At 55.0% G+C, this 22,950-nt stretch overlaps 1 long non-coding RNA gene across 1 annotated transcript in view; it reads left to right on the forward strand.

Annotated features, from left to right (window-relative positions):
• LOC145530002 (uncharacterized) overlaps nt 1–20,620 on the forward strand; it is a 1,493,464-nt gene extending 1,472,844 nt beyond the window's left edge. The window contains exons 179-181 of the long non-coding RNA XR_014071397.1: nt 3,091–3,202; nt 10,747–10,858; nt 18,404–20,620. This is a non-coding gene — a long non-coding RNA (uncharacterized LOC145530002). The remainder of the gene's footprint in view (nt 1–3,090; nt 3,203–10,746; nt 10,859–18,403) is intronic.
• The last annotated feature ends 2,330 nt before the right edge of the window (nt 20,621–22,950 follow it).

Consider the following 22,950-nt stretch of genomic DNA (forward strand, 5'->3'; position numbering starts at 1 on the left):
AGTAGCCAACTTTCTGGTCCTCTGTTTCCATTGAGATTCTGTTCAAGTGTCCCAGCTCGGCTTCTGCGGGTGGCTGAGCTTCTAATGGCTCCCTGCGTTCTTGTCTTTTCCTCTCCAAACCTTCCGTCCTTTTCCCCCTTCTGGGGTGGATGGGCGCTGTCATTGCTTCTACCTTCGAGACAGATTGATGAAAAGTCTGGACCGTCGACTCCTTTCCTCTCTTTGGTTCCGTGTCTCTCTCTGTCTGTGTCCCTCTCTTTTCCCTTCTCGATTCAGTCTGTGTCTACCTCTTTCTCTCTCGTGTGTGGATGGATGGATGCTAGGAATGCACATGTATATGATTAGATGAGGGTTATGTTTTAGGGATAGGTTAGAGGGAGAGAAAGGCTTTAGGTCGGAGTTGGTCATGGGGGAAGGGTCAAGGGTGGTGGTGGTGTTTCTTGGAATCTGAGTGCTGTGCATTCTTCGTCTCTTTCCATATGAACCCCTTCTCAGATACACCACTTGCAAGGAGTCTCTCATGTTCCGTTTCCCATCTTTTGCATTTCTGAATGCTTAGCTTCTCTGTTGTGAAGAGGTTCCATTGGATGGAAACCCATTGGCGTACTTCGTTTTCCTCTTTCCCTTACTTGAAGAGACCCATTTCTACCTCCGCCCAGCAAATGGCAAGGAGACTCTGATGTTAAGGAGCCTTTGACCTACGCTTCTTTCTAGCTGTCTCATGACATCAGTCTTTAGGGTGAGGTTTTTCCCCGATATTGAGGTGGTGTGAGATCAAAACCAATAGCGTTCTTCAGATGTAGCTGTCTGGTTTTCCCATGGACATTTATTGAAGAGGCTTTCTCGTTCCCATTTGGATATTCTCCCCTTTTGTGTCAGAGATGAGTTGACCATGGATGCCGGGGTTTGTTTCTGGACCCTCAACTTTATTCCATCGATCTGGATCTGTGTGTGTTGTTGTATTCCCAATAGCATACTGTCCTGCTGCTGCCGCTGCGCCTAAGTCATTTCAGTCGTGTCTGACTCTGCGCGACCCCATGGCCTGCAGCCTACCAGGCTCCTCCGTCCAGGGCGTTTTCCAGGCAAGAGTACTGGAGTGGGTCGCCATCGCCTTCTCCGATACTCTCCTGAGGATCCTAGTTTGGTCGTCTAATTTCCTTTCACACAACCTTGGATGTCCGTATCGGGGCTTTTTCGTCGGATTGTATTGACAATTTAGGCTCTTTTCTGTTTCTGTACCCCTTTTGCAATTCTTTGTTCGGTGCGAAAATGCATTGGCATTTTGGGAGGAATAGCATCGAAGCTGTGGATTGCCTTGTGGGGCTGTGACATCATTTTCCCAATAGGAATTCTTTCAAGCCCTGAGCACAGCTTCTCTTTCCAGTGGTTGGTGTGGGCTTGATCTTCCTTCTTCCGTCTCTCGCCGTTTTGTGAGAACAGGTCCTTCCTTCCCTTCTGGGTTAGATGGACTCGTGGGTATCACTTCAGTGAATGGCATTGTCAGTGGGGGTGATAATTCCCTTCTCATTGGAAGACTTTGCTGTGAGTATTAGAAATGCAAGTGATTTCTCTTCCCCTTCCTCCCTGTCCATCTCTCAGAGCCACCGGGAAACAGAGGCCTCATCCAGGGTCACACAGGCCTGAGGGAGCGCAACTAGACTGTTGTTTCTTCAGGCCCTCAGTGCTGGACATCATCCGGGATACTCTGTGTGTGTCTTCCTCAGTCTGGTGTCCCTTCAGACCTTTCCCTAGTTTTCACAGGCTTGTCGTGTTGGTGTTCTTTGACTGTTTGGAGACACATCCTTGAGAAGCTTTGTGTTTCCACTCATTCGTCTCGCGATGTATGACCTGTCTTTTGCTTTTGTAATGAGGTCTTTCCCACAGTAGATATCTTTGATTTTGCAAAGTCCACTGTATTCTCTGGGTTGTTTTGTGGGCTGCCTTTTTGTTTTGTGTGTGAAGACTCAAAGCACGTGTCCGGTTTCTGCTCATTGTTCTTCTAGATTTGTGACAAGTTTTCATGGAAACTTTGTCTAGGGATAACTGGAAGTGAACTCGGTGTAAGGTGTCAAGTCTCCATCTCCATTCATGTCATGCCCTGCAGTTTCCAATTCCCTGTTCCTGAGTGGTTTTGGAGACCTTGTGGGAAGTTTGGTTGCATCGGAGTTTGCGTTTCCACCTTGAGTAGATTCACACTGTTCTGCCCTCAGGGACACTGTCAAGGGGGAGTGAGGAGCAGCCTGCACTTCCAGCAGTGACCACACGGTGGGGCGAGTGCTGCTCTCCCCTCTGGGAGCCCCAGGCCACAGGCATCCCAGTGAGGAGCCAGCTCTGTGCTCAGCTGAAAGGAGTTAGTCTCTCAGGAGCCTCTGAGCCCTTGCCTTTGGATCACCCAGGGTGGGCATTTGCTGTGACAGAAAAAAATTGCCCTGAATTCCATGGACGGAAGAGCCTGGCTGTGTAGAGTTCGTGAGTTGCCGTGAATCAGACACAACTGAGGACACAAAAATTCAATAGACTAAAACACTTTTTGGGGGTGGGGGGAGTGAAAGGGGGTGATGTGGGGTTTTTTGTCTTATATAATAGCCGAGGGAAATCTAGTTTAAACCTAAATTCACATAGATGGGAAAGGTATAGCTCTCCGTCACCCTATTAAAAAAAAAAAAAAAACGTCTTAACTTTTCTGAAAGCTTATTTAGTAGCTTCCTTGAGCAGTTCATTGTGAAGGATTTTTTTTTTTTTCTGTGACATTGGCCTCATTAAAAAGTACGGTTTGCCTTTACTGGATAATTTTGTTCATTGGTTTGTTAGGGAATCTTGGTAATATTTGAGTTTCCTGGGGAGTATGGTCACATGACCTGGCCCTGGCCAATCGGTGCGTTCCACCTCCCTGGCCACTGTGATTGGCTCCGGACTGGGGCAGTGCCCAATCGGGGCCCGGGGCCGGGCCTCACGTTGGAAGCCAGGGGAAGACGAGCTCTCGTTCTGCTGGGGTAGGGGAAGGGGTGGGGCCGGGGGAGGTCAGGCTCCAGCAGTGGGAGGGGCTTGAGGTCCGCCTGCGGCAGTTGGTGACCTTCCTGCTCCCCTCAGGGCAGAGCCGCCGGCCTGAGAATGAGGGCGCTGCTGAGCCCAGGGGCTGGGATGGCCCGCTGCTGCTGTGGTCCCAGAGCTCCACCCGAGACCTGAGGGAGGCCGTCTGCCCGTGAGTCCTCTCCCGCTTGTCTGTCAGCTTGTTTGAACCATGCTGGGTTTTCTGCCCAGCTGGCTAAGGGGAGTCCCTGGAAATGCAAGGGTGTGGGTTTTGGCAGACTTCAGGGAAGACATGCCAGATGAGCCTGGGAGACTCCAGCTTAATCTGGATTCAGGAGATATCTCTTCGGGCCAGCTAGTAATTGTAGGATAAGCCTAATGAGTCTTCACAGGATGAAGAGAGTAACGTGCCAAGGTAGCAATCGATGTCCTCATTCGAGAGGATGAAGCTGGTGCTCAGAGAAGGGGGGAACTTGGCCAGAGCAAGGAGGTGTGCACCCAGACAGAACCCCCAGATCCGGCCATTTGAGCTCAGGGAGGCCACTGGTGTGGCTTGTCCCTGTAGCAGGCGCCGAGGCACGCAGCCCACCCTGATTCCTGCGGGGGCCTGACTTGGGAAGTGCCATCTGGTAGCTTTGAGACTCACCAAACCAAATTGCACTGGAGAGAGGAAGGACACCTTCCTTCATCCACCCCCCACCCCCGCCGGATTCCCACATACCCTGACCCCTTTCTCTTGATTTCGGAGCCATTTCCAGAGTCCCGCTCATATGACCTCATTCGAAGTGCACTGTGGACGAGCTGCCATCTGCAGCTGCTACCACAGCAGCCAAGGGCTTTAGCTCCCGAGTACCTCCCTTCCTTTGGAACTTGGGGGCCCTCTACTCCCCACTTGCACACCACAGACCTTTGCTGAGGATTGTGGGGACCCTCACTCAGTTTGCAGCACGTTGTAGCCATCCCTGTCCTCTCAATACCTCCCTTGCCACTCAGCTTGTGAGCCCCTTTGGAGCAGCGTGGCCCACCTGGCTGCAACGGAAGAGACACAGCTGACAGTGAAACAACAGCTTAGATCTGACAGCCGGAAAGCTCTGTCAAAAGGGACCTCCCTCTTCACACCGTAGAGGCTGTAGGAGCCGCCAGGCTTTCGGAACCAGTGCTGGGGCCAAAATGACCCCACAGCCGTTTTCCTTCCTGGGGAGGGTTCTGGCTCGAGTGGGAATGGCTCAAGTCTCCTAAGGTTCTGAAAGCCCACTGTGTGCAGATTCACGGTACACAGAGAGGAGAAGGTGGAGTCCTGCCCTGGAGGTGGTCACAGCTCACGGATGAGCCAGGCAGGCAGGCAGGCAGGCAGGCAGGGCATGAGAACACCTGAGCTGCCTTCATGAGTGAATGGTGTGGGAGCAGAGGAAGAGAAGCCGGTCTGCTCCCTCATGTGGTGCCCAGGGCAGGTTGTCCCCAGAGGAAACCCTTACGACGGTGAGGACTCTCACTGCTGTTTCCCAAGGGGTTCCGTCGGTGCGTGTCTTCCCCGGAGCGGTCAGGCCGTCTCTAAAGTACACTGGCCATGGGCATTGCCTCTCCTTGGAACTTCCCACGTGTTTCTCTTTTTTATGGAACAGTGATTTTTCTAGAGGGGTTCTGGGCCACAAGGTTGTTGGGTCATTTTCTAGCCTTCTGTCGTGAAGAACGCTTTCCTGGGCGTTGGGGTGGTTTGTTGTTCCAGCTCCCTTTCTTGGCTTCTTTTGGGAGCTGGTGCAACAAGAGGAGCTCAGCCTCTGCCTTCTGGCTGAGATGTCACCCTTCAAACAGCAATGCCTGCCTGGAGATAATGATGGCATTTGCCAAAAGGGCTTCGTTTGGCACATGATATCTTGAAAGGACGTACACCGTCCTGTCAGCTATCAAAGGCTAGTTCAAATGACATAAAAATGAGAACTCTCCAATGGAGTCTTACAGTAGGTGGAGAGTCCGAAAGAAACTCCTTCAGTCATTTCACTGAGAGTCATTGATTGGGGACACCAAGAATATAGGAAGGAATGCAGAAAGAAAAGATGAAATTGTGTTCAGGATCGGGGGGAGGGATGAACAGGGCGTGCTTGCCTTGAATCCAGGCTTTGTTGGGGGGTGGGGCATAAAGATCAAACGGGTCTGAAACCACAAAGTGGTGATGGTAACACAGTATCACCAGAGTTACACAACAGTGTTCCCAAATTGCAACAATGATGAAAAAGTTTACTAACTTAACCAACAAGTTCCCAACTTAACCAACAAAAATACAGGAAACCATACAAAAAATAAAACATCACCAGAAAGGTGGAAACAAACCAAATGCAAAGCAGTTCAGGGGAAAGGAACTCCATGTCCCCTGGGGGCAGACCGAGTTGACAGCGTCCACGGTGAGCCGACAGGGATGGAGGCGGCAGAGCCGACCGCTCCCCTGGACGTGGTGTTTCCGGCAAGGGCTCTGGGTCTCTGTCCAGAGCGGGGGCTCGTTCTTCCTGCAGGGGTGGGTGAGTCATCGTCGGCGTCTGGGTGTTGCGCGGGAGCCAGGGCAGGCTCTCCCTGCCGAGGCGGTGACTCCTCCTCTGCCTCGGGTTCTCCTGCCAAAGCCCGAGCAGGTACAGGTGCACGTGGAGGTGGAGGTTCTGGCTGAGGGGGTGGGACATCAGTGCCTGGGGCTGGGGGTCCTGCAGGCACGGAGATCCGATCTGCCCGGTGTGCTGGCCAGAACCCAGCTGGCCTGGTGTCTCTGCGAGGGCAAGTCTCGGTTCTCCATCTGCCCTCGGTGGATCCCTGGGTCCTGCACCTGGAGCCACCACCTCTGTAGGGACAGGTCTGGGAAGTGGAGCCTGGTTCCAGTTGGAGGCCAGTGCTAGAGCTGGGGGAGAAGCAAAGTTTGCCCACAGGCCAGCCTTGGCATGTGCGTATCCCGGGACAGAAAGCTTCCAAGAGATTCCCAAAGAATACCCAGGGTCGGATGTCTTTTGGGACTGAAGTGTGCAAGAAGGGGGTGGGGGTGTGAGGCCAGCGCTTGCTGCAGGCCCAGCAGCATCTTTCGGGGACTCGTCCCTGTGTAGCTCAGCACCCCCTCCCCACACACTCCCGTGCACCAGCCCCAGCGTCCTCACCTCTGTGCTCTGGCGTGCTGGGCTCCAGGTCCTCCTGCTGCCTCAGAGGCTGGGGTTCTCGGGACTCTGGGTCGGAGCCGGGTGTGCTGAGCTCCGTGGCAGCCTCAGACTGGGCCGCCGGGTGTATCCTGTGTGGTGTCTCGGCAGCAGGCCTTCCCCGCCTCCGCTTCGCCCCCGGTGGGGCTGATGCCTCCGTGGGCACGCTCACCTGGAGCCTGCACTGGGCCTCAGGGGCGGGGGGGTGGTGCTCCGACCCCTCCCTCCGGGAGGTGGACGGGGTGTCCCCGTCCTCGGCCTCATCACGTGGGAAGCTCTGCAACGACAGTGACCGTCAGCCAGCCATGCTGGGACTTTTCCGAGCTGGGCCTGGCCAGTGGAGCCGCTGCTTCTGCCTGCTCGAACTTCTCTTCCCAGAAGGGTCAGAGACGTGTGTCTGCTCAGATCCCCACCCGGGAGGAAAGAGACCCACCTGAGGGTGTGAGGCCAGCCTGGGCGGCCGGCGCTGCCCGCACTCTCCCCATCCCAGCCAGCCTGCTCTCCCCTGGGGTGTGGACACAACTTGCCCGCAGGCTTCTGACCCCACATCCGCCTGGGCTTCCTTGAGGGAGACACACCCCGAGAAACCCGCATCCACACACACAGGCAAAGGACCCGGTGTTTCCGGGTGGCATGGGAGAGGTGGGCTGGCCCGGCCTGGGGCTCCCCGTGTTACCTTTCTGTTTCTCCGGGCAAAGGGCCAGAGGCCTCTCGGGGGTGCCCTGAGCCAACGTCGACAGGGTGCCCACGCACACTGCCTGTGAGCTCTCCTGAGGCCCCGGCCTCTGGGCAGGGGCAAACAGCAGAACATCCTGGCAGCAAGTGATCTGGCTGGGGGCTCCTCTCCGCTCTGGAGGCCTGGATACACGGGTTGCGGGTTCTGTTGGGTTCTGTTGCCGGCAGGTGACATCATTTCCTGGGGTTCGTGCTGAGGTCCCTTCCCCAAAACTTCCCAAGGGAATCTCTGGGTTTCTGACTGCTCGACCACCCCCCTTAGGCCATGTGCAGGCACAGTGACAGCCACACAGCCCAGCCCACAGCCCTGGGGAGGCCTGGGTGCAGCCAGGGCCTGAGCTCCGAGGACCCCGCTGCTCTCAGACCAGGCTCCTTCTTCTCATAAGTGGTGTGGCCCTGGACAAGCGTATGCCCCTCAGGGTTTCCCCAGTCTCTCCATCTGGAGAGTGGGGGTCATTCTCCCATCTGCTTCCTAGGTCTGTCGGCCTACGAGCAGCTCCATGCCTTTCCACCTGGGGCCGATATCACGTGGAGCTTGTGCGCTGAGACTTCAGAAAGAAAGACTCCATCCAGGGCTGACACAGCACAGAATGGGGCAGAACGAGGCCTGGATGCGCCGTGGTACCCAGGAAAAGGCACTCCCCCTCCTGAGTGTTTTGAGACCCCGCATCCAAGTTGGAGGCGCGAAAGGAAGACTCGAAGGTCTCCCTCTCTTATAGAAAAGAGTAGCCAACTTTCTGGTCCTCTGTTTCCATTGAGATTCTGTTCAAGTGTCCCAGCTCGGCTTCTGCGGGTGGCTGAGCTTCTAATGGCTCCCTGCGTTCTTGTCTTTTCCTCTCCAAACCTTCCGTCCTTTTCCCCCTTCTGGGGTGGATGGGCGCTGTCATTGCTTCTACCTTCGAGACAGATTGATGAAAAGTCTGGACCGTCGACTCCTTTCCTCTCTTTGGTTCCGTGTCTCTCTCTGTCTGTGTCCCTCTCTTTTCCCTTCTCGATTCAGTCTGTGTCTACCTCTTTCTCTCTCGTGTGTGGATGGATGGATGCTAGGAATGCACATGTATATGATTAGATGAGGGTTATGTTTTAGGGATAGGTTAGAGGGAGAGAAAGGCTTTAGGTCGGAGTTGGTCATGGGGGAAGGGTCAAGGGTGGTGGTGGTGTTTCTTGGAATCTGAGTGCTGTGCATTCTTCGTCTCTTTCCATATGAACCCCTTCTCAGATACACCACTTGCAAGGAGTCTCTCATGTTCCGTTTCCCATCTTTTGCATTTCTGAATGCTTAGCTTCTCTGTTGTGAAGAGGTTCCATTGGATGGAAACCCATTGGCGTACTTCGTTTTCCTCTTTCCCTTACTTGAAGAGACCCATTTCTACCTCCGCCCAGCAAATGGCAAGGAGACTCTGATGTTAAGGAGCCTTTGACCTACGCTTCTTTCTAGCTGTCTCATGACATCAGTCTTTAGGGTGAGGTTTTTCCCCGATATTGAGGTGGTGTGAGATCAAAACCAATAGCGTTCTTCAGATGTAGCTGTCTGGTTTTCCCATGGACATTTATTGAAGAGGCTTTCTCGTTCCCATTTGGATATTCTCCCCTTTTGTGTCAGAGATGAGTTGACCATGGATGCCGGGGTTTGTTTCTGGACCCTCAACTTTATTCCATCGATCTGGATCTGTGTGTGTTGTTGTATTCCCAATAGCATACTGTCCTGCTGCTGCCGCTGCGCCTAAGTCATTTCAGTCGTGTCTGACTCTGCGCGACCCCATGGCCTGCAGCCTACCAGGCTCCTCCGTCCAGGGCGTTTTCCAGGCAAGAGTACTGGAGTGGGTCGCCATCGCCTTCTCCGATACTCTCCTGAGGATCCTAGTTTGGTCGTCTAATTTCCTTTCACACAACCTTGGATGTCCGTATCGGGGCTTTTTCGTCGGATTGTATTGACAATTTAGGCTCTTTTCTGTTTCTGTACCCCTTTTGCAATTCTTTGTTCGGTGCGAAAATGCATTGGCATTTTGGGAGGAATAGCATCGAAGCTGTGGATTGCCTTGTGGGGCTGTGACATCATTTTCCCAATAGGAATTCTTTCAAGCCCTGAGCACAGCTTCTCTTTCCAGTGGTTGGTGTGGGCTTGATCTTCCTTCTTCCGTCTCTCGCCGTTTTGTGAGAACAGGTCCTTCCTTCCCTTCTGGGTTAGATGGACTCGTGGGTATCACTTCAGTGAATGGCATTGTCAGTGGGGGTGATAATTCCCTTCTCATTGGAAGACTTTGCTGTGAGTATTAGAAATGCAAGTGATTTCTCTTCCCCTTCCTCCCTGTCCATCTCTCAGAGCCACCGGGAAACAGAGGCCTCATCCAGGGTCACACAGGCCTGAGGGAGCGCAACTAGACTGTTGTTTCTTCAGGCCCTCAGTGCTGGACATCATCCGGGATACTCTGTGTGTGTCTTCCTCAGTCTGGTGTCCCTTCAGACCTTTCCCTAGTTTTCACAGGCTTGTCGTGTTGGTGTTCTTTGACTGTTTGGAGACACATCCTTGAGAAGCTTTGTGTTTCCACTCATTCGTCTCGCGATGTATGACCTGTCTTTTGCTTTTGTAATGAGGTCTTTCCCACAGTAGATATCTTTGATTTTGCAAAGTCCACTGTATTCTCTGGGTTGTTTTGTGGGCTGCCTTTTTGTTTTGTGTGTGAAGACTCAAAGCACGTGTCCGGTTTCTGCTCATTGTTCTTCTAGATTTGTGACAAGTTTTCATGGAAACTTTGTCTAGGGATAACTGGAAGTGAACTCGGTGTAAGGTGTCAAGTCTCCATCTCCATTCATGTCATGCCCTGCAGTTTCCAATTCCCTGTTCCTGAGTGGTTTTGGAGACCTTGTGGGAAGTTTGGTTGCATCGGAGTTTGCGTTTCCACCTTGAGTAGATTCACACTGTTCTGCCCTCAGGGACACTGTCAAGGGGGAGTGAGGAGCAGCCTGCACTTCCAGCAGTGACCACACGGTGGGGCGAGTGCTGCTCTCCCCTCTGGGAGCCCCAGGCCACAGGCATCCCAGTGAGGAGCCAGCTCTGTGCTCAGCTGAAAGGAGTTAGTCTCTCAGGAGCCTCTGAGCCCTTGCCTTTGGATCACCCAGGGTGGGCATTTGCTGTGACAGAAAAAAATTGCCCTGAATTCCATGGACGGAAGAGCCTGGCTGTGTAGAGTTCGTGAGTTGCCGTGAATCAGACACAACTGAGGACACAAAAATTCAATAGACTAAAACACTTTTTGGGGGTGGGGGGAGTGAAAGGGGGTGATGTGGGGTTTTTTGTCTTATATAATAGCCGAGGGAAATCTAGTTTAAACCTAAATTCACATAGATGGGAAAGGTATAGCTCTCCGTCACCCTATTAAAAAAAAAAAAAAAACGTCTTAACTTTTCTGAAAGCTTATTTAGTAGCTTCCTTGAGCAGTTCATTGTGAAGGATTTTTTTTTTTTTCTGTGACATTGGCCTCATTAAAAAGTACGGTTTGCCTTTACTGGATAATTTTGTTCATTGGTTTGTTAGGGAATCTTGGTAATATTTGAGTTTCCTGGGGAGTATGGTCACATGACCTGGCCCTGGCCAATCGGTGCGTTCCACCTCCCTGGCCACTGTGATTGGCTCCGGACTGGGGCAGTGCCCAATCGGGGCCCGGGGCCGGGCCTCACGTTGGAAGCCAGGGGAAGACGAGCTCTCGTTCTGCTGGGGTAGGGGAAGGGGTGGGGCCGGGGGAGGTCAGGCTCCAGCAGTGGGAGGGGCTTGAGGTCCGCCTGCGGCAGTTGGTGACCTTCCTGCTCCCCTCAGGGCAGAGCCGCCGGCCTGAGAATGAGGGCGCTGCTGAGCCCAGGGGCTGGGATGGCCCGCTGCTGCTGTGGTCCCAGAGCTCCACCCGAGACCTGAGGGAGGCCGTCTGCCCGTGAGTCCTCTCCCGCTTGTCTGTCAGCTTGTTTGAACCATGCTGGGTTTTCTGCCCAGCTGGCTAAGGGGAGTCCCTGGAAATGCAAGGGTGTGGGTTTTGGCAGACTTCAGGGAAGACATGCCAGATGAGCCTGGGAGACTCCAGCTTAATCTGGATTCAGGAGATATCTCTTCGGGCCAGCTAGTAATTGTAGGATAAGCCTAATGAGTCTTCACAGGATGAAGAGAGTAACGTGCCAAGGTAGCAATCGATGTCCTCATTCGAGAGGATGAAGCTGGTGCTCAGAGAAGGGGGGAACTTGGCCAGAGCAAGGAGGTGTGCACCCAGACAGAACCCCCAGATCCGGCCATTTGAGCTCAGGGAGGCCACTGGTGTGGCTTGTCCCTGTAGCAGGCGCCGAGGCACGCAGCCCACCCTGATTCCTGCGGGGGCCTGACTTGGGAAGTGCCATCTGGTAGCTTTGAGACTCACCAAACCAAATTGCACTGGAGAGAGGAAGGACACCTTCCTTCATCCACCCCCCACCCCCGCCGGATTCCCACATACCCTGACCCCTTTCTCTTGATTTCGGAGCCATTTCCAGAGTCCCGCTCATATGACCTCATTCGAAGTGCACTGTGGACGAGCTGCCATCTGCAGCTGCTACCACAGCAGCCAAGGGCTTTAGCTCCCGAGTACCTCCCTTCCTTTGGAACTTGGGGGCCCTCTACTCCCCACTTGCACACCACAGACCTTTGCTGAGGATTGTGGGGACCCTCACTCAGTTTGCAGCACGTTGTAGCCATCCCTGTCCTCTCAATACCTCCCTTGCCACTCAGCTTGTGAGCCCCTTTGGAGCAGCGTGGCCCACCTGGCTGCAACGGAAGAGACACAGCTGACAGTGAAACAACAGCTTAGATCTGACAGCCGGAAAGCTCTGTCAAAAGGGACCTCCCTCTTCACACCGTAGAGGCTGTAGGAGCCGCCAGGCTTTCGGAACCAGTGCTGGGGCCAAAATGACCCCACAGCCGTTTTCCTTCCTGGGGAGGGTTCTGGCTCGAGTGGGAATGGCTCAAGTCTCCTAAGGTTCTGAAAGCCCACTGTGTGCAGATTCACGGTACACAGAGAGGAGAAGGTGGAGTCCTGCCCTGGAGGTGGTCACAGCTCACGGATGAGCCAGGCAGGCAGGCAGGCAGGCAGGCAGGGCATGAGAACACCTGAGCTGCCTTCATGAGTGAATGGTGTGGGAGCAGAGGAAGAGAAGCCGGTCTGCTCCCTCATGTGGTGCCCAGGGCAGGTTGTCCCCAGAGGAAACCCTTACGACGGTGAGGACTCTCACTGCTGTTTCCCAAGGGGTTCCGTCGGTGCGTGTCTTCCCCGGAGCGGTCAGGCCGTCTCTAAAGTACACTGGCCATGGGCATTGCCTCTCCTTGGAACTTCCCACGTGTTTCTCTTTTTTATGGAACAGTGATTTTTCTAGAGGGGTTCTGGGCCACAAGGTTGTTGGGTCATTTTCTAGCCTTCTGTCGTGAAGAACGCTTTCCTGGGCGTTGGGGTGGTTTGTTGTTCCAGCTCCCTTTCTTGGCTTCTTTTGGGAGCTGGTGCAACAAGAGGAGCTCAGCCTCTGCCTTCTGGCTGAGATGTCACCCTTCAAACAGCAATGCCTGCCTGGAGATAATGATGGCATTTGCCAAAAGGGCTTCGTTTGGCACATGATATCTTGAAAGGACGTACACCGTCCTGTCAGCTATCAAAGGCTAGTTCAAATGACATAAAAATGAGAACTCTCCAATGGAGTCTTACAGTAGGTGGAGAGTCCGAAAGAAACTCCTTCAGTCATTTCACTGAGAGTCATTGATTGGGGACACCAAGAATATAGGAAGGAATGCAGAAAGAAAAGATGAAATTGTGTTCAGGATCGGGGGGAGGGATGAACAGGGCGTGCTTGCCTTGAATCCAGGCTTTGTTGGGGGGTGGGGCATAAAGATCAAACGGGTCTGAAACCACAAAGTGGTGATGGTAACACAGTATCACCAGAGTTACACAACAGTGTTCCCAAATTGCAACAATGATGAAAAAGTTTACTAACTTAACCAACAAGTTCCCAACTTAACCAACAAAAATACAGGAAACCATACAAAAAATAAAACATCACCAGAAAGGTGGAAACAAACCAAATGCAAAGCAGTTCAGGGGAAAGGAACTCCATGTCCCCTGGGGGCAGACCGAGTTGACAGCGTCCACGGTGAGCCGACAGGGATGGAGGCGGCAGAGCCGACCGCTCCCCTGGACGTGGTGTTTCCGGCAAGGGCTCTGGGTCTCTGTCCAGAGCGGGGGCTCGTTCTTCCTGCAGGGGTGGGTGAGTCATCGTCGGCGTCTGGGTGTTGCGCGGGAGCCAGGGCAGGCTCTCCCTGCCGAGGCGGTGACTCCTCCTCTGCCTCGGGTTCTCCTGCCAAAGCCCGAGCAGGTACAGGTGCACGTGGAGGTGGAGGTTCTGGCTGAGGGGGTGGGACATCAGTGCCTGGGGCTGGGGGTCCTGCAGGCACGGAGATCCGATCTGCCCGGTGTGCTGGCCAGAACCCAGCTGGCCTGGTGTCTCTGCGAGGGCAAGTCTCGGTTCTCCATCTGCCCTCGGTGGATCCCTGGGTCCTGCACCTGGAGCCACCACCTCTGTAGGGACAGGTCTGGGAAGTGGAGCCTGGTTCCAGTTGGAGGCCAGTGCTAGAGCTGGGGGAGAAGCAAAGTTTGCCCACAGGCCAGCCTTGGCATGTGCGTATCCCGGGACAGAAAGCTTCCAAGAGATTCCCAAAGAATACCCAGGGTCGGATGTCTTTTGGGACTGAAGTGTGCAAGAAGGGGGTGGGGGTGTGAGGCCAGCGCTTGCTGCAGGCCCAGCAGCATCTTTCGGGGACTCGTCCCTGTGTAGCTCAGCACCCCCTCCCCACACACTCCCGTGCACCAGCCCCAGCGTCCTCACCTCTGTGCTCTGGCGTGCTGGGCTCCAGGTCCTCCTGCTGCCTCAGAGGCTGGGGTTCTCGGGACTCTGGGTCGGAGCCGGGTGTGCTGAGCTCCGTGGCAGCCTCAGACTGGGCCGCCGGGTGTATCCTGTGTGGTGTCTCGGCAGCAGGCCTTCCCCGCCTCCGCTTCGCCCCCGGTGGGGCTGATGCCTCCGTGGGCACGCTCACCTGGAGCCTGCACTGGGCCTCAGGGGCGGGGGGGTGGTGCTCCGACCCCTCCCTCCGGGAGGTGGACGGGGTGTCCCCGTCCTCGGCCTCATCACGTGGGAAGCTCTGCAACGACAGTGACCGTCAGCCAGCCATGCTGGGACTTTTCCGAGCTGGGCCTGGCCAGTGGAGCCGCTGCTTCTGCCTGCTCGAACTTCTCTTCCCAGAAGGGTCAGAGACGTGTGTCTGCTCAGATCCCCACCCGGGAGGAAAGAGACCCACCTGAGGGTGTGAGGCCAGCCTGGGCGGCCGGCGCTGCCCGCACTCTCCCCATCCCAGCCAGCCTGCTCTCCCCTGGGGTGTGGACACAACTTGCCCGCAGGCTTCTGACCCCACATCCGCCTGGGCTTCCTTGAGGGAGACACACCCCGAGAAACCCGCATCCACACACACAGGCAAAGGACCCGGTGTTTCCGGGTGGCATGGGAGAGGTGGGCTGGCCCGGCCTGGGGCTCCCCGTGTTACCTTTCTGTTTCTCCGGGCAAAGGGCCAGAGGCCTCTCGGGGGTGCCCTGAGCCAACGTCGACAGGGTGCCCACGCACACTGCCTGTGAGCTCTCCTGAGGCCCCGGCCTCTGGGCAGGGGCAAACAGCAGAACATCCTGGCAGCAAGTGATCTGGCTGGGGGCTCCTCTCCGCTCTGGAGGCCTGGATACACGGGTTGCGGGTTCTGTTGGGTTCTGTTGCCGGCAGGTGACATCATTTCCTGGGGTTCGTGCTGAGGTCCCTTCCCCAAAACTTCCCAAGGGAATCTCTGTGTTTCTGACTGCTCGACCACCCCCCTTAGGCCATGTGCAGGCACAGTGACAGCCACACAGCCCAGCCCACAGCCCTGGGGAGGCCTGGGTGCAGCCAGGGCCTGAGCTCCGAGGACCCCGCTGCTCTCAGACCAGGCTCCTTCTTCTCATAAGTGGTGTGGCCCTGGACAAGCGTATGCCCCTCAGGGTTTCCCCAGTCTCTCCATCTGGAGAGTGGGGGTCATTCTCCCATCTGCTTCCTAGGTCTGTCGGCCTACGAGCAGCTCCATGCCTTTCCACCTGGGGCCGATATCACGTGGAGCTTGTGCGCTGAGACTTCAGAAAGAAAGACTCCATCCAGGGCTGACACAGCACAGAATGGGGCAGAACGAGGCCTGGATGCGCCGTGGTACCCAGGAAAAGGCACTCCCCCTCCTGAGTGTTTTGAGACCCCGCATCCAAGTTGGAGGCGCGAAAGGAAGACTCGAAGGTCTCCCTCTCTTATAGAAAAGAGTAGCCAACTTTCTGGTCCTCTGTTTCCATTGAGATTCTGTTCAAGTGTCCCAGCTCGGCTTCTGCGGGTGGCTGAGCTTCTAATGGCTCCCTGCGTTCTTGTCTTTTCCTCTCCAAACCTTCCGTCCTTTTCCCCCTTCTGGGGTGGATGGGCGCTGTCATTGCTTCTACCTTCGAGACAGATTGATGAAAAGTCTGGACCGTCGACTCCTTTCCTCTCTTTGGTTCCGTGTCTCTCTCTGTCTGTGTCCCTCTCTTTTCCCTTCTCGATTCAGTCTGTGTCTTCCTCTTTCTCTCTCGTGTGTGGATGGATGGATGCTAGGAATGCACATGTATATGATTAGATGAGGGTTATGTTTTAGGGATAGGTTAGAGGGAGAGAAAGGCTTTAGGTCGGAGTTGGTCATGGGGGAAGGGTCAAGGGTGGTGGTGGTGTTTCTTGGAATCTGAGTGCTGTGCATTCTTCGTCTCTTTCCATATGAACCCCTTCTCAGATACACCACTTGCAAGGAGTCTCTCATGTTCCGTTTCCCATCTTTTGCATTTCTGAATGCTTAGCTTCTCTGTTGTGAAGAGGTTCCATTGGATGGAAACCCATTGGCGTACTTCGTTTTCCTCTTTCCCTTACTTGAAGAGACCCATTTCTACCTCCGCCCAGCAAATGGCAAGGAGACTCTGATGTTAAGGAGCCTTTGACCTACGCTTCTTTCTAGCTGTCTCATGACATCAGTCTTTAGGGTGAGGTTTTTCCCCGATATTGAGGTGGTGTGAGATCAAAACCAATAGCGTTCTTCAGATGTAGCTGTCTGGTTTTCCCATGGACATTTATTGAAGAGGCTTTCTCGTTCCCATTTGGATATTCTCCCCTTTTGTGTCAGAGATGAGTTGACCATGGATGCCGGGGTTTGTTTCTGGACCCTCAACTTTATTCCATCGATCTGGATCTGTGTGTGTTGTTGTATTCCCAATAGCATACTGTCCTGCTGCTGCCGCTGCGCCTAAGTCATTTCAGTCGTGTCTGACTCTGCGCGACCCCATGGCCTGCAGCCTACCAGGCTCCTCCGTCCAGGGCGTTTTCCAGGCAAGAGTACTGGAGTGGGTCGCCATCGCCTTCTCCGATACTCTCCTGAGGATCCTAGTTTGGTCGTCTAATTTCCTTTCACACAACCTTGGATGTCCGTATCGGGGCTTTTTCGTCGGATTGTATTGACAATTTAGGCTCTTTTCTGTTTCCGTACCCCTTTTGCAATTCTTTGTTCGGTGCGAAAATGCATTGGCATTTTGGGAGGAATAGCATCGAAGCTGTGGATTGCCTTGTGGGGCTGTGACATCATTTTCCCAATAGGAATTCTTTCAAGCCCTGAGCACAGCTTCTCTTTCCAGTGGTTGGTGTGGGCTTGATCTTCCTTCTTCTGTCTCTCGCCGTTTTGTGAGAACAGGTCCTTCCTTCCCTTCTGGGTTAGATGGACTCGTGGGTATCACTTCAGTGAATGGCATTGTCAGTGGGGGTGATAATTCCCTTCTCATTGGAAGACTTTGCTGTGAGTATTAGAAATGCAAGTGATTTCTCTTCCCCTTCCTCCCTGTCCATCTCTCAGAGCCACCGGGAAACAGAGGCCTCATCCAGGGTCACACAGGCCTGAGGGAGCGCAACTAGACTGTTGTTTCTTCAGGCCCTCAGTGCTGGACATCATCCGGGATACTCTGTGTGTGTCTTCCTCAGTCTGGTGTCCCTTCAGACCTTTCCCTAGTTTTCACAGGCTTGTCGTGTTGGTGTTCTTTGACTGTTTGGAGACACATCCTTGAGAAGCTTTGTGTTTCCACTCATTCGTCTCGCGATGTATGACCTGTCTTTTGCTTTTGTAATGAGGTCTTTCCCACAGTAGATATCTTTGATTTTGCAAAGTCCACTGTATTCTCTGGGTTGTTTTGTGGGCTGCCTTTTTGTTTTGTGTGTGAAGACTCAAAGCACGTGTCCGGTTTCTGCTCATTGTTCTTCTAGATTTGTGACAAGTTTTCATGGAAACTTTGTCTAGGGATAACTGGAAGTGAACTCGGTGTAAGGTGTCAAGTCTCCATCTCCATTCATGTCATGCCCTGCAGTTTCCAATTCCCTGTTCCTGAGTGGTTTTGGAGACCTTGTGGGAAGTTTGGTTGCATCGGAGTTTGCGTTTCCACCTTGAGTAGATTCACACTGTTCTGCCCTCAGGGACACTGTCAAGGGGGAGTGAGGAGCAGCCTGCACTTCCAGCAGTGACCACACGGTGGGGCGAGTGCTGCTCTCCCCTCTGGGAGCCCCAGGCCACAGGCATCCCAGTGAGGAGCCAGCTCTGTGCTCAGCTGAAAGGAGTTAGTCTCTCAGGAGCCTCTGAGCCCTTGCCTTTGGATCACCCAGGGTGGGCATTTGCTGTGACAGAAAAAAATTGCCCTGAATTCCATGGACGGAAGAGCCTGGCTGTGTAGAGTTCGTGAGTTGCCGTGAATCAGACACAACTGAGGACACAAAAATTCAATAGACTAAAACACTTTTTGGGGGTGGGGGGAGTGAAAGGGGGTGATGTGGGGTTTTTTGTCTTATATAATAGCCGAGGGAAATCTAGTTTAAACCTAAATTCACATAGATGGGAAAGGTATAGCTCTCCGTCACCCTATTAAAAAAAAAAAAAAAACGTCTTAACTTTTCTGAAAGCTTATTTAGTAGCTTCCTTGAGCAGTTCATTGTGAAGGATTTTTTTTTTTTTTCTGTGACATTGGCCTCATTAAAAAGTACGGTTTGCCTTTACTGGATAATTTTGTTCATTGGTTTGTTAGGGAATCTTGGTAATATTTGAGTTTCCTGGGGAGTATGGTCACATGACCTGGCCCTGGCCAATCGGTGCGTTCCACCTCCCTGGCCACTGTGATTGGCTCCGGACTGGGGCAGTGCCCAATCGGGGCCCGGGGCCGGGCCTCACGTTGGAAGCCAGGGGAAGACGAGCTCTCGTTCTGCTGGGGTAGGGGAAGGGGTGGGGCCGGGGGAGGTCAGGCTCCAGCAGTGGGAGGGGCTTGAGGTCCGCCTGCGGCAGTTGGTGACCTTCCTGGTCCCCTCAGGTCAGAGCCGCCGGCCTGAGAATGAGGGCGCTGCTGAGCCCAGGGGCTGGGATGGCCCGCTGCTGCTGTGGTCCCAGAGCTCCACCCGAGACCTGAGGGAGGCCGTCTGCCCGTGAGTCCTCTCCCGCTTGTCTGTCAGCTTGTTTGAACCATGCTGGGTTTTCTGCCCAGCTGGCTAAGGGGAGTCCCTGGAAATGCAAGGGTGTGGGTTTTGGCAGACTTCAGGGAAGACATGCCAGATGAGCCTGGGAGACTCCAGCTTAATCTGGATTCAGGAGATATCTCTTCGGGCCAGCTAGTAATTGTAGGATAAGCCTAATGAGTCTTCACCGGATGAAGAGAGTAACATGCCAAGGTAGCAATCGATGTCCTCATTCGAGAGGATGAAGTTGGTGCTCAGAGAAGGGGGGAACTTGGCCAGAGCAAGGAGGTGTGCACCCAGACAGAACCCCCAGATCCGGCCATTTGAGCTCAGGGAGGCCACTGGTGTGGCTTGTCCCTGTAGCAGGCGCCGAGGCACGCAGCCCACCCTGATTCCTGCGGGGGCCTGACTTGGGAAGTGCCATCTGGTAGCTTTGAGACTCACCAAACCAAATTGCACTGGAGAGAGGAAGGACACCTTCCTTCATCCACCCCCCACCCCCGCCGGATTCCCACATACCCTGACCCCTTTCTCTTGATTTCGGAGCCATTTCCAGAGTCCCGCTCATATGACCTCATTTGAAGTGCACTGTGGACGAGCTGCCATCTGCAGCTGCTACCACAGCAGCCAAGGGCTTTAGCTCCCGAGTACCTCCCTTCCTTTGGAACTTGGGGGCCCTCTACTCCCCACTTGCACACCACAGACCTTTGCTGAGGATTGTGGGGACCCTCACTCAGTTTGCAGCACGTTGTAGCCATCCCTGTCCTCTCAATACCTCCCTTGCCACTCAGCTTGTGAGCCCCTTTGGAGCAGCGTGGCCCACCTGGCTGCAACGGAAGAGACACAGCTGACAGTGAAACAACAGCTTAGATCTGACAGCCGGAAAGCTCTGTCAAAAGGGACCTCCCTCTTCACACCGTAGAGGCTGTAGGAGCCGCCAGGCTTTCGGAACCAGTGCTGGGGCCAAAATGACCCCACAGCCGTTTTCCTTCCTGGGGAGGGTTCTGGCTCGAGTGGGAATGGCTCAAGTCTCCTAAGGTTCTGAAAGCCCACTGTGTGCAGATTCACGGTACACAGAGAGGAGAAGGTGGAGTCCTGCCCTGGAGGTGGTCACAGCTCACGGATGAGCCAGGCAGGCAGGCAGGCAGGCAGGCAGGGCATGAGAACACCTGAGCTGCCTTCATGAGTGAATGGTGTGGGAGCAGAGGAAGAGAAGCCGGTCTGCTCCCTCATGTGGTGCCCAGGGCAGGTTGTCCCCAGAGGAAACCCTTACGACGGTGAGGACTCTCACTGCTGTTTCCCAAGGGGTTCCGTCGGTGCGTGTCTTCCCCGGAGCGGTCAGGCCGTCTCTAAAGTACACTGGCCATGGGCATTGCCTCTCCTTGGAACTTCCCACGTGTTTCTCTTTTTTATGGAACAGTGATTTTTCTAGAGGGGTTCTGGGCCACAAGGTTGTTGGGTCATTTTCTAGCCTTCTGTCGTGAAGAACGCTTTCCTGGGCGTTGGGGTGGTTTGTTGTTCCAGCTCCCTTTCTTGGCTTCTTTTGGGAGCTGGTGCAACAAGAGGAGCTCAGCCTCTGCCTTCTGGCTGAGATGTCACCCTTCAAACAGCAATGCCTGCCTGGAGATAATGATGGCATTTGCCAAAAGGGCTTCGTTTGGCACATGATATCTTGAAAGGACGTACACCGTCCTGTCAGCTATCAAAGGCTAGTTCAAATGACATAAAAATGAGAACTCTCCAATGGAGTCTTACAGTAGGTGGAGAGTCCGAAAGAAACTCCTTCAGTCATTTCACTGAGAGTCATTGATTGGGGACACCAAGAATATAGGAAGGAATGCAGAAAGAAAAGATGAAATTGTGTTCAGGATCGGGGGGAGGGATGAACAGGGCGTGCTTGCCTTGAATCCAGGCTTTGTTGGGGGGTGGGGCATAAAGATCAAACGGGTCTGAAACCACAAAGTGGTGATGGTAACACAGTATCACCAGAGTTACACAACAGTGTTCCCAAATTGCAACAATGATGAAAAAGTTTACTAACTTAACCAACAAGTTCCCAACTTAACCAACAAAAATACAGGAAACCATACAAAAAATAAAACATCACCAGAAAGGTGGAAACAAACCAAATGCAAAGCAGTTCAGGGGAAAGGAACTCCATGTCCCCTGGGGGCAGACCGAGTTGACAGCGTCCACGGTGAGCCGACAGGGATGGAGGCGGCAGAGCCGACCGCTCCCCTGGACGTGGTGTTTCCGGCAAGGGCTCTGGGTCTCTGTCCAGAGCGGGGGCTCGTTCTTCCTGCAGGGGTGGGTGAGTCATCGTCGGCGTCTGGGTGTTGCGCGGGAGCCAGGGCAGGCTCTCCCTGCCGAGGCGGTGACTCCTCCTCTGCCTCGGGTTCTCCTGCCAAAGCCCGAGCAGGTACAGGTGCACGTGGAGGTGGAGGTTCTGGCTGAGGGGGTGGGACATCAGTGCCTGGGGCTGGGGGTCCTGCAGGCACGGAGATCCGATCTGCCCGGTGTGCTGGCCAGAACCCAGCTGGCCTGGTGTCTCTGCGAGGGCAAGTCTCGGTTCTCCATCTGCCCTCGGTGGATCCCTGGGTCCTGCACCTGGAGCCACCACCTCTGTAGGGACAGGTCTGGGAAGTGGAGCCTGGTTCCAGTTGGAGGCCAGTGCTAGAGCTGGGGGAGAAGCAAAGTTTGCCCACAGGCCAGCCTTGGCATGTGCGTATCCCGGGACAGAAAGCTTCCAAGAGATTCCCAAAGAATACCCAGGGTCGGATGTCTTTTGGGACTGAAGTGTGCAAGAAGGGGGTGGGGGTGTGAGGCCAGCGCTTGCTGCAGGCCCAGCAGCATCTTTCGGGGACTCGTCCCTGTGTAGCTCAGCACCCCCTCCCCACACACTCCCGTGCACCAGCCCCAGCGTCCTCACCTCTGTGCTCTGGCGTGCTGGGCTCCAGGTCCTCCTGCTGCCTCAGAGGCTGGGGTTCTCGGGACTCTGGGTCGGAGCCGGGTGTGCTGAGCTCCGTGGCAGCCTCAGACTGGGCCGCCGGGTGTATCCTGTGTGGTGTCTCGGCAGCAGGCCTTCCCCGCCTCCGCTTCGCCCCCGGTGGGGCTGATGCCTCCGTGGGCACGCTCACCTGGAGCCTGCACTGGGCCTCAGGGGCGGGGGGGTGGTGCTCCGACCCCTCCCTCCGGGAGGTGGACGGGGTGTCCCCGTCCTCGGCCTCATCACGTGGGAAGCTCTGCAACGACAGTGACCGTCAGCCAGCCATGCTGGGACTTTTCCGAGCTGGGCCTGGCCAGTGGAGCCGCTGCTTCTGCCTGCTCGAACTTCTCTTCCCAGAAGGGTCAGAGACGTGTGTCTGCTCAGATCCCCACCCGGGAGGAAAGAGACCCACCTGAGGGTGTGAGGCCAGCCTGGGCGGCCGGCGCTGCCCGCACTCTCCCCATCCCAGCCAGCCTGCTCTCCCCTGGGGTGTGGACACAACTTGCCCGCAGGCTTCTGACCCCACATCCGCCTGGGCTTCCTTGAGGGAGACACACCCCGAGAAACCCGCATCCACACACACAGGCAAAGGACCCGGTGTTTCCGGGTGGCATGGGAGAGGTGGGCTGGCCCGGCCTGGGGCTCCCCGTGTTACCTTTCTGTTTCTCCGGGCAAAGGGCCAGAGGCCTCTCGGGGGTGCCCTGAGCCAACGTCGACAGGGTGCCCACGCACACTGCCTGTGAGCTCTCCTGAGGCCCCGGCCTCTGGGCAGGGGCAAACAGCAGAACATCCTGGCAGCAAGTGATCTGGCTGGGGGCTCCTCTCCGCTCTGGAGGCCTGGATACACGGGTTGCGGGTTCTGTTGGGTTCTGTTGCCGGCAGGTGACATCATTTCCTGGGGTTCGTGCTGAGGTCCCTTCCCCAAAACTTCCCAAGGGAATCTCTGGGTTTCTGACTGCTCGACCACCCCCCTTAGGCCATGTGCAGGCACAGTGACAGCCACACAGCCCAGCCCACAGCCCTGGGGAGGCCTGGGTGCAGCCAGGGCCTGAGCTCCGAGGACCCCGCTGCTCTCAGACCAGGCTCCTTCTTCTCATAAGTGGTGTGGCCCTGGACAAGCGTATGCCCCTCAGGGTTTCCCCAGTCTCTCCATCTGGAGAGTGGGGGTCATTCTCCCATCTGCTTCCTAGGTCTGTCGGCCTACGAGCAGCTCCATGCCTTTCCACCTGGGGCTGATATCACGTGGAGCTTGTGCGCTGAGACTTCAGAAAGAAAGACTCCATCCAGGGCTGACACAGCACAGAATGGGGCAGAACGAGGCCTGGATGCGCCGTGGTACCCAGGAAAAGGCACTCCCCCTCCTGAGTGTTTTGAGACCCCGCATCCAAGTTGGAGGCGCGAAAGGAAGACTCGAAGGTC

This window comes from Giraffa tippelskirchi, chromosome 12 (assembly GCF_054371585.1).
Source record: "Giraffa tippelskirchi isolate mGirTip1 chromosome 12, T2T-mGirTip1v1.2.pri, whole genome shotgun sequence".
In the NCBI taxonomy this organism is placed as follows: domain Eukaryota; kingdom Metazoa; phylum Chordata; class Mammalia; order Artiodactyla; family Giraffidae; genus Giraffa; species Giraffa tippelskirchi.